Below are 13260 nucleotides of genomic sequence, written 5' to 3' on the forward strand. Positions count from 1 at the left end.
TTTAAGAAAAACGCTCTTAACCCTTTCACCCCTGAGTTTTTTTTCGAAATCAGGCGGTGTTTTCATCATTGCGACAGCTTATCCTGTAATATGACTAAAATATAAGATGTTTGGCATACCGTTATCCTGGGATATATAATCCCAATAACATTTATTAACATTTATAGGTGGGACGAATAAATCCCTATAATACCAAAAGGGCCAAAAATTTGTACACATCTAACTGTATAAACAATTATTGGAATATTATTATCCCACACAAATGCATTATTGGGATTTATATGTCCCAATGCAGTTATAAATATAAAAAACTTACTTTTTTCATTATAATTTCTTTCCAATTTCGAAGGAATAATATTTATTCACACCTAAACTTTACAGCAAGCGGTATATTACGAATAAAAACGGTACCAGATAGACGTTTCACACTGAAATACAACGCGTTATTGATGAAATTTCGCGACATGTCTGTGCAAAATATTGGGTAACGGGAAATTTACTGATCATCAAAGAATGCTTCAAGGTTTTATTGGGCACATTTCTATGCGTAATTGGATAAAAACTAAAAGTTATAAACATATTTGAAGTTTGCTGGGACGTATTGTCCCAGTAGGGGCGAAAGGGTTAAATGTATACCGCCATGCAATTTTAATCAAAATCACAATTCAAATTCCGAACAAAATTTAAACTGAAACAATCCATTATGACGGTGACGGATAATGGAACTATTATTAAACCTACTCGTCGCCTATTCATATTTAATAAATTCAATAAACTTAATTTTCTTATCGATACCGGCGCAGTCGTATCAGTTATTCCATTTTCTAAATCTAAAATTTATAAAAGAAATTCGGATCTTACTTTGACTGCAGCAAACGGTTCTTCAATTGAAACTTTCGGTACAAAACTACTTAAAATTGATTTAGGTTTACGAAGATATTTTGAATTTCCATTCATTATTGCGAACATTGATACACCAATTTTAGGAGCAAACTTTTTAGAAAAATTCGGAATTATTGTCAATATTAAAAATAAAGAAATAATGGATTCTACTACAAAAATTAAAGTTGCTGGATCTTCTGGATTTTCTAATATTTTCTCACTCAAAATTCCTATTGTCGAAAATAAGTTTTCAAAATTACTTAATGAATTTCCGTCTATTACCTGTGAACCAGATTATACTAAAAAAGTTAAACACCATAGGGTTCACAGGATAGAAACAAAAGGTATTTTACTATTTTCGAAACCCAGACGTCTTGATTCAATCAAACTTAAAATTGCTAAAGCTGAATTTGAATTTTTAGTTAAAACGGGTATATGCAGACCCTCAAATTCTCCTATTGCATCTCCACTTCATCTCTTTCCTAAAAAGAACCAAATGATTGGAGACCTTGCGGAGACTATCGAAGACTTAATTTTATTACTACACCAGATCGGTATCCCTTACCACATATCCACGATTTAACAATTGATTAAAAAAAAAAACCATTTTTTTCCAAAATTGATCTTGTGCGTGCTTACCACCAAATTCAAATGGCAGAAGAAGACATTCATAAAACTTCAATAACTACCCCTTTTGGAATGTTTGAATTCGTAAGAATGCCTTTCGGTTAAGAAACAGTGCTCAAACTTTCAAACGTTTTATTAATGAAGTATTTTCGGATTTCGATTTTGTATTTACATACATTGACGATATTCTTATTGCCAGTGATAATGAAGATCAACATAGAAATCATTTAAAATCATTTTTCGAAAGACTTGAAGAATATAATTTAAATATCAAACCTTCAAAATGTACTCTCGGTGTAAATACATTAAATTTCTTAAGTTACGAAATTTCAGGCGAAGGCATTAAACCATCTTTAGATCGAATTGAAATCATAACAAATTTTGAAAAACCAATTTCTATAAATAAGATACAAACATTTTTAAGTAATGTAATGTAATAATAAAATGTTAGCAACAGAACTTAGTCCTCTGCACGAAATGTTAACACATGCAATTAAAAACAAACTCAAACAATTAAATTGGACAAATGAAACCACAACAGCTTTCGAAAATGTTAAAAAACAATAATACTTTACTTACACATTGCGACAAAAATGGTACTTTATCATTAGCAGTAGATGCATCAAATATTGCTATTGGAGCAGTTCTTCAACAAACGAGCAATAATATACTGGAACCCTTAGCTTATTTTTCAAGAAAATTAACTACAGCAGAATCTAAATATTCAACATTTAATCGTGAACTTTTGGCAATTTATAATTCAATTAAACAATTTAACCATTTTCTTGAAGATAGAACTTTTACAATTTATATTGATCATAAACCTTTAATTCATGTTCTAAATTCTAAAGTAGATAGATCTCCTCGTCAACTACGTAATCTTGAATATATTGCTCAATTTACAAATGATATCCAATATATACGTGGAAAAGATAACATAGTTGCCGACACACTTTCCCGTATTCCAGAAACAAATGCAATTTCAACTGAAGATATAAATTTAGAAACTTTACATAAAGAACAACAAGCTGATATATTTTTACAAAAAACCATTTCTGATCAAAATTCTAAAAATAATTTAAAAGAAATTCATATTCCAGTTATTAATTTAAATATATGATGTAATGTTTCTCTACAACCTTTTAGACGTTATGTTGCACATTCTATGAGAAGAATTATATTTGACAAAATTCAATCATGATCTCATCCAAGTATAAGAACAACTAGAAAATTAATTCAAAATAAATATTATTGGCCTAACATGCGTAAAGAAATTAGCGATTGGAATTCATCTTGTACCAATTGTCAAAAATCCAAAGTTTCAAGACATACTACATCTTGTGTTCAAAAAATTCAAATACCATCAGGTCGTTTTGAACATATTCATATGGATATTGTTGGACCTCTTCCAGTTTCAAATGAAAATTGTTATATTTTAACAATTATTGATAGATTTTCACGATGGCCTGAAGCTTATCCACTCAAAGAGATTTCAACAAATACTATAGTAAAAACTTTTATTCAAAATTATATATCACGATTTGGTATACCATTAAATATTACAGTAGATCAAGGTTCACAATTCACATCAAAATTTTTTACGGAACTAACTAAACTTTTAGGTTCTCATAAAATTCATACATCTCTTTACCATCCCCAAGCAAATGGCATGATAGAGAGATTTCATCGAACTGTAAAAGCAGCAATTATAGCATCAAACGACTCGGTTCATTGGTCTGACATTTTACCATTCAATGTACTTGGTTTACGAACTTCTATTAAAGAAGATTTGAAATGTTCATCAGCTGAACTTGTTTATGGCCAAACACTTAGAATACCTGGTGAATTAATTGTTTCAAATAGTAATAAAGAACATGATTTTCTAATGACGCTCTTCAAAAAATAAGAGAATATTTTTCACTTGTTAGTTCTAAAGTTTTTCATCATAACAAAGACAACTTTTTCGTTCCTAAAAAATAGAAAATTGTGAGTATGTATTTGTTAAAGTTCTTCATAAATCTAATTTAGAATCACCTTATGAAGGTCCTTTTAAAGTTATCCCTAAGAAACATAAAACATTTACAATTCAATACAAAAATACTATTAAAAATTTTTCAATTGATTTACTTAAACCGGCAAACATACGTATTAATACTAATTTAAATACAAATACATTAAATACCAAAAAACAAAAAAAAAAAAGTTACATTTAATATTAATTAATTATTTATTTGTTTTCAATTTTCTTGGAGGGGGGGGGGGTAAATATAGTGTTTCTTATTTTTTGTTAAATTACTAACTTTGTATTTTATACTTTGAATTTTAAATATTTGTTATCGAATTACTTTTTGGTAAATGAAAATTTTTGAATACTTCAAAAAAAATTTTTTTTTGATTATAATATTTTAAATATCAAATAAATTAAATAATATTTTTAAAAAATAAATATATTAATATTAGGTTAACCACCAAACCCGTACTCCTCTCTAGAGTAGCTTAAAGACTAACTAAGATGTCTTAAAATTATTGAACCCCCGATTTTCCGCTGCCCTTCACATTTCGAATATTGTCCGGAAGAGCCTGCGTAGGGTAACCGTTGGCAAGGTAATTTCCCTGCCAATTTTGTAGCCTTAGCGATAAAGCGGTAGATAGACCAGCCAAGGATAGCCCTAAATAATGAACTTCAATATGAACAGCAAGAACTGCAACTTCTCTACCTGTGATGGTGAGTAGCGGCTTACGGTAAAGTCCTTGTCAAAGGCAGAGGTCAAAGAAGTCATCAAAAAAAGTAGGCCCAGACGGCATAGCCATAGCGATGTTAAAACGCCTTCGCGATGAGTGGAAGATATCCAAGATATGTATGCCCTCATGCTGCCACTGTGCTTCTTTGTCATTCCTGAAATATGGAAATATCCAAGGTTGGTACCGCTACTCAAGCCTGGAAGACCAGCCTACTAGGGAGAGTCATCTCGATCGATATCACTCTTTTCGCCAGCAGCGAAAACGTTTAAATCAATTTTCCTGCTTTCCTTTACTGGAAACCTATCACTAGCCAATCATACACACGGCTTCCGTAAACACATTACCGCGCCAGTGTCAAAAAAATAGTTAAAAGTTCTCAAATGATATTAATGCTTGCGAAAATCCAAATGACTATTGTAAAATAAAGTGTATTCTTTCTAAAATTAGATTGATACCTTCTCAAATCCAACTTGAAATATTATAATTATCGATATCCTATCGGGGGATTACATACATTCATCGAATTGAAATTGAACTCTTATTGGTATATGTATGGGACTTAACCAACCAATAAGTCATCGATAACCAATCGAGAACATTTTGAAGTAAAAAATTCGATAACACGTAGACGACAGATCAATAACAAATCAAAATCTTTTTAAAAGCAAATCGATGACTTTCGAAACAAATCGATATATTTTCGATAGCAAATAACACGCTGCTAATAAAAACCATAACTTTTGAAAAAATGCCTTTATTCATTGATGGAAAGTTGATAAATTTTTTATCCATAATCAATGACTTCGAAAATTAATCAATAACTCTCAGATAATACATCGCTAACTCTTCCATAGAAAATGTATAACACGCCGATAACAAATTTGTAACACTCCATTAAGAAATCGATAACAAACCGATAAATCGTCGATGAACAATCGATAACTGTCCGATAACCTTGGTTAACATTCCCAAATTGTAATGCAGTATAGCGGCACCCTTACATTCTATATTCTCCTATATAGAATACCACTTCCAAAGACCACGCTTACGCTTAAGCTCACATTCCTAAGCAAAGATGTTAAGAAATTATCAGCCTACAAAAAAAACTGTAGAATTTCTAGTGCATATAAAGCAATCATTCTAACAAATCAAACTTGCTTATAATTTAAAAGATTAGTTCAATTGAACTCTTCCAATTTCTCGCTTTAATTACATACTTCAAACTTTATATTCGTACACCTTTGCAGAATCCCATTTAGAAAGTAACTAAAAATAAATTGTCAAAAAGTTTTCTCCGAGACAATAATTATTGCAAGAATTAATAAGCCACCACTTCGCTGAGGAACATAAATTACCGACACACACATAACTAGTTATAATATTTTCACAGCAAGTGTGGGCGGGAGGCGTGGAGAGCAAAACTTTCCTTTGACGAAGTGTCACTGAATAGCAGTCAACAGCAGCAGCAGAAACGGTATCAGCAACTGAAAATAGCACATGGCCACAATGGCGAGAACACAGACCCCATCCAACCCCAACATGCATACAAGCAAATATACATAAATACATACATACACACCTCTATATCCTTGCCCTTAGCCGTGCGCTTGGCGTTGTTGAGGCAGGCAGCATTATATGCCAATGTTTTGCGCGATTACGAACAAATTGGATGCGAGGGCACCAACAGCTGCGAAGCTTGAAGCAAAGGATAAGTAAATGTAACAACAACAAAAAACACAGAGTAAAAACAAAAAAGTGTTTTTAATTAATTGAAACTGTAACATTGGCCTCAGCTGGCATCTAACAAAAAGTATAAAACTTTGTTTTGCGCCACACACAGTCAAAATAGCAGCGGGAGATGCAGCGGCAGCAGTGAAGGCGTCCGCTGTGGCATCAACATTAAGGCACTTTCAATGGTGCGAATTGATTATTTACCAGTATTTGAAGGACTGCGATGAATTCACTCGCCTGATGCCCTACAAATACACTAAGCTACATATCCAGTTAACTCACTTCGATGCGTTTGTTGAGGAATGTCAAGTAGAGCAACATGTGATAAAAAATTGACAAAATAAAAAAAAAAAAGAAAAAAATCCCAGTATTATAATATTTTACGAAATGAGCGTACCTGTTCTGAGGAGCTTTTGAGAGTAAAGAGAGAGCGAGAGAAAGTGAGAGGGGGAGAGAGAGAACAAGGAAGAGATATAGTGTAAATGGAAAATATGATGAAAAGTTCAATACACTATCTTAATTGCGAGTACGAAGAGCATAACAAGAGATCTAGAGAAAGAGCGAGTATTTATGAATAATGCGCAAGCTTTCTCAGCATGAAAGCTCTTCGGAAGGTCTCGTGCGGCAGCATTAGCAGCACCAAAATTGACACAAGTAAATTATTTAAAAACAATTTCAGTACATATGTGAAATGGCACGATTGCTGTTTGCAAAATTTGCTAAAGCAGAAGTTCTTACGTGAAAAATTCGAGTGAGCTATAACGTGGTCGTATTTTGGAAATAATTTACCAGAAAGCAAATTGTTTCTTAAACAAAATGCCACAGCTTTACAGTGGGAACAATTTACTTTCATATAATTAAAAAAAATACGGTATAAAAGTATTGAAAATTATAATAAAGCGATACATTCACGCTTGAGCGCAAGTATGCTGGCTGTCAAGGTCTTGCGTGGATGGAAGTGTTTTCATCTTTTCGCTTCTTGCCTATCCCAATAACTTCTTAAAGCAACAGTCGTTCGTTATATTTCCATATATATTCTCGCTCTCTTGCGCTCTTTCTAATTAGCACTCTTTACTGGTGTGCAGGTTTTTTTTAATCGCATGTGAATGTTCACAAGCGTGGGGAGAGAATGATGAAAGTTCGACTGTGCTATACAAATATCTTCAAATATTTTTCTTTAATATTTTAACCCTACAGTGACCTTTGAATTTCAGAAAAATTTTAATTTTTCGGCAAGAGGCCGAAAAGGTTTATTCTTACGACAAATAATATTATGAAGTTTTTAACGCTTTGTAAAGAAAAAAAAAAAAATGCCAATACCTATCGAAAAATATTAATAAAAGTCGTAGTGAACTTTAAAGTTTTCTTTTTTGTGTAGCACTTCTTGCATCAAATGAAAAAATTTTTAAACCGTTTACAACAAAAATGTATAACAAATATTTATTTAATTTAGGAGAGTGGAATGGATTTGCATCTATAAAAGTTCTCGCATGCATCGTAAAAGAAGAACGATAAACTTTATAGAGCCGCCGTAACTTGACCTTTCAGGGCTTTAGTATTAATTAAGCTGTTTCTGTTACTGTTGTTCGCTGATAAGTGTGCTGAATCTCTGTTGCAGTTTTGCACTATTCTGGTGGTAGGATCAATCGTCAGCGTAAACAGTTGTGAGTGTTCTAACTGCAAAAACATACCTGGGCAGTGTCCGATACTATTGAGCCTGATGAGCTGCGGTACTAGAACCTTCTGGGACTAGCTCGACTCGAGCGCGAACAATTTTACTTGACCCCTGTAACCCATGGGACAGTTGATTTTCGTCGCATCTGACGACAGACATGTTAGGGATCATTGAGAAGTCTACTCTTTGAGCGGAAATTTTAATAAATTTCCATTCGCTTTTACCGGATGCAAAGATTTGAACTCTCCCTCGAATATTCCAAAATCGGTATTTTTCGCCGGATAAGAACTTAGTTTCATTTCCTATCAGTTCAAAGTTATATTTGTTAACAAAAGTGATTTATGTTACAATTTTTGCTAAAACTATTCTCTCTGATAACGCTGGTTCTCACCCAAAAGAAGTTCAGATAATATTTATTTAACCTTTTTCCGGCTTTAACAAACCATTTTTATGCAACCCAAATATATATTAAGCCCATTAAGGGTTAATACCTTTTTGAAGTAAGTACACCTACGAAAAAAAAAATATTGTTGTCAATTCAACCTTATTTCTATTGCCTCGGTCCTTACTTTAAAAATGCTTCAAAACGAAAGTTTCTAATCCGCAAAACTTTTATTTTAAAACAAATAAAACATTCGAAAATAACTCCCTTAAATATTTTAACCATAGATATGTAAATTTATTTTGTAAAACTAATTAAAAAATAAAATCGTTAAGCCACATAGTTGCTGATAACTTAAAACGGCAAAGCCAATATGAAGCGTTACAGCCCTCTAGAGATCTTAAAGAAAATTTCTCAATACGCTAAAAAAAAAACTCCAAAATTTATAAAAAACATTTGAAATATCATCAGTTAGGCCTCGCACATTCGTTGTATATACAAAGATCAAATACATAATACACAATTTTTCGAATATTTAGTACATATACTAAATATTAACCCTTAAGCGACCCCAAAAATTTTCATTATTATTACCTCAAAAACGGAATCCTTAGCCCTTCAAATTAAAAGATTTTTCAGAAACACATGAAATATCGAAAAATAATTCGCTTACATTTTTTTACCCAAAAGCGACCTTAAATTATTTATATAGATAATTTATCAAAAAATCGTAAAACAACTTAATTAGTATTTACTTAAAACCAGAAAAGCACTATAGAGCTTAAGCCCTCGGAAAATATTTAAAAGAATGTCGAATCACTTAAACAAAAAATTCAAAATAACAAAAATAAAGAAACAAAATTTTAAATATCATCAATTAGGCCCCCCACATGCATTGTATAGAATGCCATTTGTTTATCCAAAACAAAAACATTGCCAGAGCTTTGCGCTCCAACAAAACATTCCACTTTCTATTCTAATTTCGTAGTAAATTGTTTGTTTGCTCTCATTGCAGGTCTCTCGTTCTCTCATAGTACTAGCATCCCTTTGTTGCTCTCGTATGTTGTACTAATATCATCTCCCTGAGCCTACTTAAGATGAGTTCAAGCTTTCCTTCTACTCCTAAAATGTATTGTTTTTGTTTTGTTTTTGTCATCAAACGATGCGCGTTTGAGCTTTTATGAGTTAATAGTGCATTATGTTTTTACGCTTCTATGATTCGTTTGCTATTGAAAACTTGCCGAAACACACACATGCACACATACAAACAAACATGGAAGCATACTCGCATATAATTTTTAGGGAAATATTAGCACGACTGGCTTTTATCCTGTTGTCGTCCTCGTCGTTATCGTTGGTCATGCTGGCGTAGTTTAGCGACGCAACATAAAAATGTTTAGTCGGTTTTGAAACGTGAAACGGCGCTGTTGCATTTACGGTAAAATGATTTGAAATATATTTTTTTGTGAATTCTGAAAACGATATACCGAAACGAAGAAAAGAAGGACGAATGTGAAAAAAGTTATCGGAAAGAAAAAAAAAAACATAAAAATTATGAACGACCGTGACGCGAATGAGAGGAAATAGAAAACAACCACAAACAAATCTGTACGCATGTTTGTTTGTATTGTACAACAACAATAACAGCTGAATAGTTGTATTATTTTCGAAACGTTTAACCTAATTAATTGTAGTTAGATAATATCGCTCATTAATGTGTAATTTAAGCGCAGCACGCGTTCAAAATACATACAAACATACGCACATATATACAGACGCATACATTAAATGCGTTTAAACACATACAAATATAAGTGCTATCATTATATATTTACACAAGATAAAAGAAAGTACGAAAATGAATAAGTATTTGTGGTGTGCTTGAGTAAATGGGCTGGTAAACGCCTAAAAGTAGATTAAAAACTTAGCACGAAAGAGTGGAAAAACAAAACAATTAGCGTGGTGGGGGTGGAATAGCGCAAACTGATTTGCAGATTGAATATTTTATCGACGTGGCTTTTGGAGTAGCTAAGTACATACATGCATACCAACGTCTATACGCCCACAAAAGAGATAAATGTACAAATGTATGTATGTACATAGTTCGCCACTTAAACTGAAGTATTTTGTTGCTGCTACTACTTATTTAAGTCTTTATCCTGATTTTCTTTTGAATAGTATTTACAAACGGCAGTGTGCGTGTGAATAATGGCCCCTTCCAAACAGCCCCCCAGCGACAAGGCAATCAGACGACGACTGTCAGGCGTTGTCGAAGATTATGAACTAACTTTAACGATAGCTCGTAACGTTCGTAGGCAAAAGCGATAAGAAAAAAAAAAATGGCAAGACAAAGAAAGGCAGCGCTACAGAACACGAGATAATACATAGCAAGCGCACAATAGCTAAATTAGATGTTGGGAGACATAAGTAGGCCGGAAGTGACAGTCGACTGTCAAAAGTAATAAAAAATGATGGCGCGAGAATTATGGCAGTTCTTTGATTGCTGTAAAGAAAATGGGGCGTGGGAAGATAATGCGAATGCAAGAAAAAACTACAGATAGGAGAATGGAAAGGAATTTATAGGGCACCAGGCATACTAAAACGGGGTTATGAGAGGGTTATATGCAAAGATGGCTAATAATTGTTTTTGGTTTACGCTCAAACCAAGAGAACTTTATTGAGGAAGTAAGGAAATCTTTGCAAGAAGTACTCTAGCCGATGAATAGTTTGTGGTATTGATTTTTATTTTCTTGAGTATAAAAATCGAAATTAATCGGAGGCCGTATCGTGTTATACGATCACAATTTCAACTCATACGATAAGTCAGAAACTGTCAAAATATTCGTAAAACTGATAATGGGTTATGAATCTAATGTGTCCCGGTAGCCACCATTTAACATATTTTCCTAATCCCATTATCCATTTTAGAGCTATTGTGATATAAAACATTGATTTCGATCACGGAATCTATAACCCTATACGAGCCCGAGTTTTTATTGAGTTTTTTAATTCTCTCTGGAAAAAGTTGTTTTTTTTCAATTTTTAATTTCGCACGTTGATAAATAATATTTTTTAGTTTTATTTGATTGGATAGTTCTACTCTTTGTATTTTAGATTCAACTATTAAAAGTAAATGTTTTAGAGCTTGAAATATTCAACAAAAAAATTTTTATGGATTTCTAAATAAACTTACGGTTACGCTCCTGAAGATGCTAAGAAAATCTTAGCGAAACGTTGAGCTGTAAGGTGAAAAAAGCTTTGTCTTATTCGCGACCCACGTAAATAGATCAGACCAGCTTATTATATATAAAATTATTAAAAAATGGTGAATTAACAACGAACGTAAAAAGACAGAGAGCATAATAAAGGAAACCCGCGCCAAAAATATGCAACTTATTTTCTCATAATCCTCGCTTTGAACTTTTTATTCTAAAATTGCATATATCACTGACAGAGTTGCAAAATATTGCAATCAAATTTCATTGCAATCTCAAAGTACAACGAATATTACAATCGCATTAGATTTTAATCATATGTGATTGCATTTTTATGATTGTTAAAGTCACAACCTTCAATCAGTTCTGAGTATTTCATTGAAATCACGTTTTGCTTATAATCGTTGATTATATAACAATTGCAATCAACAAACATTTGTATGTATGTGTTTGCAATCGATTCTCTGCTACAACTATTGATTGCAAGCATGCCCCGGCTACGACGATGGATTGTATAAAAACTATAATTGAAATAAATCCCAAAATAATCATTTTTTTTGTTTATGTAAAATATATTTTTATAAATTGCTTACTTACTTAATTAGCGCTTAACCGTTTAAACGGTTATAGCCGTCCAACAAGGTTATGGCCGTCCAACGGTACAAACTTTAATTGCAATATTTGGTTGTAAATTGATTGAAGATTGTAAATTTTACAAAGAAGCAGGGCAATCGTTGATTGTAAATCAGAATTCACCATGATCATAGATCGTCCATATGCACTAAACGAACATACAAACAATCTTCGTTTGCACGGAAAATGTAAATATATATTAAAATAGTGAATGAAAAATTGTTGTATACTTAAAGGCGGCAAATTAGCTCTAGGTTTTTTTTTTTATTTTTCTGAGACCACCCCAAGAGAAATTTTTAAGATCAGGTAACTTAGGGCGGATCTATGCTATAACATAAATTCTGGTTCCTAATTGGGGGTTTTCCGTTTGGTCGTCAAAAGTATTCCAGTAACACTATGGTCACATTTAGTCTATATGAGGCCAGTTAAACCTAGCCTTACCCTAACATCTTACCTCCCTAATGAAGGCTCTTTGTTCTTAAAAAAAAAAAACTGAAAAAATAGAGTTTAAGATGCAGCCAGAGGATTAAAATGTTATATTGCAGAAAAATCTTAGTGTGGGTGATCTCAGTCAAACTCTTAGTAAAACAAACATGGAAGATCACTAACACAGCATATTATACGTTGAAGTATGCCACGAATTTTCATAACTAAGGGCCAGATTATGAATGCTGCTGTAACACTTTGTGTCGCAGTCACTGTCATTCACATTCACCACTACATAATACTTAAAATTTCACAAAAGCAATCAGTCTAACTTTCAAGTTGGTGAATAAATGCTCCTATATCATACGAATTTTGGTTTACGCAAGAAAATATGAATCGCTGCTTTATACGTAATATGCCCCAACATTTTTTTATAAAGCTTGAGAGTGCATTTTTTTTTTTAATCTGGTTTTATGTTTTGGAACGCTCCATTCTGCTATTTAAGTTTCTGTTTTTTAAACGTAGAATTTCTGGTATTTCCTTCATATACATTGTTTTATAGATAACTGCTTGCAGGAAGGGTCCAAAAAATCCTGAATGTTATAAATAAAATTATATTAAACCCATAAAACCAAAATTTTATATAAAATAAACTATATCGACTTCTGCAAATGGTACACAAGTCCAAACCCAAAATAGGTAAGTCTGCCTGAAAGTATGCTATGCATATTGCTTTTTTTCGCAGTGACCAAAGACGTGAAATAAAAAATCGTATATAGTTATCAATACATCGAACACCCCGGCGTGTTAGGGGGCTTACAATCTACTCGCACCAGGTATGCCTGTCGTAAAATGCGACTAAGATACCGAATTGATTCAAAGGGTGTAGCGCAATCCTCTTAAGGGGTCGCCAGCGCAATTTATAGAACCTCCAATTAAATTTGCAC

At 32.7% G+C, this 13260-nt stretch overlaps 1 protein-coding gene across 16 annotated transcripts in view; it reads left to right on the forward strand.

Annotated features, from left to right (window-relative positions):
- Positions 1-13260, forward strand: part of LOC137249585 (dipeptidase 1) — a 704181-nt gene that overhangs the window by 155046 nt on the left and 535875 nt on the right. For 2 of the 16 annotated variants that reach the window (XM_067781216.1, XM_067781222.1), the window contains exon 1: positions 8045-9889. The exons of 1 other annotated variant lie outside the window; for it this stretch is intronic. The gene's annotated coding sequence lies outside the window, so the exon portion shown is untranslated. 13 more of the 16 variants (XM_067781244.1, XM_067781260.1, XM_067781287.1 and 10 more) reach the window with 11 other exon arrangements.

The sequence above is a fragment of the Eurosta solidaginis genome, chromosome 1 (assembly GCF_040869045.1).
Source record: "Eurosta solidaginis isolate ZX-2024a chromosome 1, ASM4086904v1, whole genome shotgun sequence".
In the NCBI taxonomy this organism is placed as follows: Eukaryota; Metazoa; Arthropoda; class Insecta; order Diptera; family Tephritidae; genus Eurosta; species Eurosta solidaginis.